At 34.7% G+C, this 2,500-nt stretch overlaps 1 protein-coding gene across 1 annotated transcript in view; it reads right to left on the bottom strand.

Annotated features, from left to right (window-relative positions):
• The window catches only part of LOC137617170 (unconventional myosin-Ia-like), a 265,917-nt gene that overhangs the window by 202,190 nt on the left and 61,227 nt on the right, over positions 1-2,500 (bottom strand). The gene's annotated exons all lie outside the window — the stretch shown is intronic.

Below are 2,500 nucleotides of genomic sequence, written 5' to 3'. Positions count from 1 at the left end.
AGAACTAAAGACTGCTTTTTGGAGATGAAAATAACTACTTATTATCCGGATATTGTTTGATCTACCAATTTTTGGCAATAAATATACATGTTTGTTTGTATAAGAAAGTAGCCCAGTTGACCCAAACGATGAAATAGGTATCTGATGAATTGTCGATTAACAATGTTGGGTACCAGATATTGTAGAAAAGGTCCCCATTCTTAGATGAGTGATAATTTCTGCATATATATATATATATATATATATATATATATATAACTGTATATATGCACATATATGTATATATATATGTATATATATACATATATATGTATATATATACGTACTAAGAATATTTGCGGGTATAGAATGGCACAGAAAGACCATAAACACACAGGAGTGGGAGGACACGTCTGAGGCCTTTGTCCTGCAGTGGACTAGTTACGGCTGATAATGATGATGATGGATGATATATATGTGTTTGTATATATATGTACATACATATATATACAGTATATCAAGAGCAAGAACTATCATAACAGAAAATGGAAGTTAAAAAAAGAATAGTAAGATAATTCTAGTGAAAAAAAAACACACACACACACACCAGTGAATTTAACGCACTATACAAGATAAGGACTCCTACACGCATTCATTCATTCTCTAGTATTGTACTAGAACGAAGAACAAGAGGCAAATTTAGAGATGACAAGAGCATTCAAAAGTAACGCTATTGTTTAAGTGAGAGAGAGAGCATCCTCAGGCAAATGGAATATTTGCATATTCATTTGCATATAGAATGAAATATTAAGGGAGACCTCACAAATGCCATGCACATCTGCAGAGATTTCTTTTCTTCTATTATGATTATTTTATAGATGCAGAAAGCGCATGTTGCACATGAGAAACATCGTGCCATCATGTAAGGTGCATGATGCATGAAATAATTATATATATATATATATATATATATATATATTAGAAAATCATAAACATCCACTCGGTTTTAGGGTATATAAAGATTATGGGAATAGGAAAGGCAGAGGGTAGCACCAAGCGCTTCCGTGTGTTTAAACACGTGAAAGCGCTTGATTTTTACCTTATGCCTTCTATTGCCCGTGCGTGTGTGTGTGTATATGCATGTGTGTGTATATATGTATGTGTGTATATATATATATATATATATATATGTCATGTTTCAAAATTTTACATGTCCGACTAAACTTTATAGTTGGAATCTTGATTTGAAAATCCAGAAATTAAAAAACCCAAATACTGGAAAACATGCTTTTATAAAATTTAAAACTGCTGAAATATCTAGATGATACAATAAAAAAAAAACAATCCTAGATTCAGTCAAAACTTGACTGTGCATAATAAAATCTAAATCGTCTGAAAAGCTTTTTTACGTCCTGCAAAATCTAGAGGTAAAAGATTTGTTTTTAAACCAAAGATTTCGTTGACATGATGCAAAACATAAATATCTTTAATAAAAATAAGACCATACTGAAATATAATTGAAATAGATCAATATGTTTTTTATATTAATAAATAAGCCAGAACCTGATATTTAAATAAGCTGATAAACTTAAAAGCCTTTCAAGATTATTACAAAAAAAAAAAATCGTCCGATGAAAATAAAATATAACTGTGCACAAGACTACCAGAAAGTCTGATAATTAATCTAACATCAAATTTACATTAGAGAAATCCGTGGACAGATAATAAAAGTCGTCAACCTACAATGTTAATAAAATTCCATTAGTTAGAGTTAATGTGAGAGAAACCTTTAAGAAACGTAAAAGGCAAAATTTGTCAAGAAATAACCGCAGATATGATGTCCGGACATCCGCTCCTAACCTCAAATGACCCAGGGATATTAACCAGAGGACATTAAGCTCCCCTGAATACAGTCCACCGGATACGTTTGCCTGTAAATCCACGAAACGACGATAGATTAGGAGCGGACAAGGGAAGGGATTTCTCCATGGATTTCATGTTCGCTATATTAAATTCCATATTAAAAAGGAGAATGATCTATCTTTATACATTACTATTGTACCTTGATGGCTAAATATTTAGAAATATGCACACACACACACACACACACACACAAAGATTCAACCCTTCCAACCACTTCCCCCCTTTCCTAACTACAACCCCTCTCACCAGGGCATGACTACTCCCTCTCCCCTCTACCCGAGGGACGATGAGAGACTTAGTAGTAATACTAAAGGTTGGGGTGGCCGATGTGGTAACGTTCTTGACTGATAAATGCCAGTTTGGGGTTCGAGCCCAGCTCAAATTCGTTAAGTTTCTTTGGTCACTGCAACCCCACCATGCTTATGAGCTAAGGATGGAGAGTTTGGGGGACCCTATAGGTCTATCTGCTGAGTCATTAGCAGCCATTGCCTCGCCCGTCTTGGTCCTAGCTTGGGTGGAGAGGGGCCTTGGGCACTAACTATATGTATATATGGGTTAGTCTCTAGGGCACTGCCCTGCTTCATAGGGCAATGTCACT

The sequence above is a fragment of the Palaemon carinicauda genome, chromosome 23, assembly GCF_036898095.1.
Source record: "Palaemon carinicauda isolate YSFRI2023 chromosome 23, ASM3689809v2, whole genome shotgun sequence".
NCBI lineage: Eukaryota > Metazoa > Arthropoda > Malacostraca > Decapoda > Palaemonidae > Palaemon > Palaemon carinicauda.
This window is presented reverse-complemented; position numbering and strand designations above follow the sequence as displayed.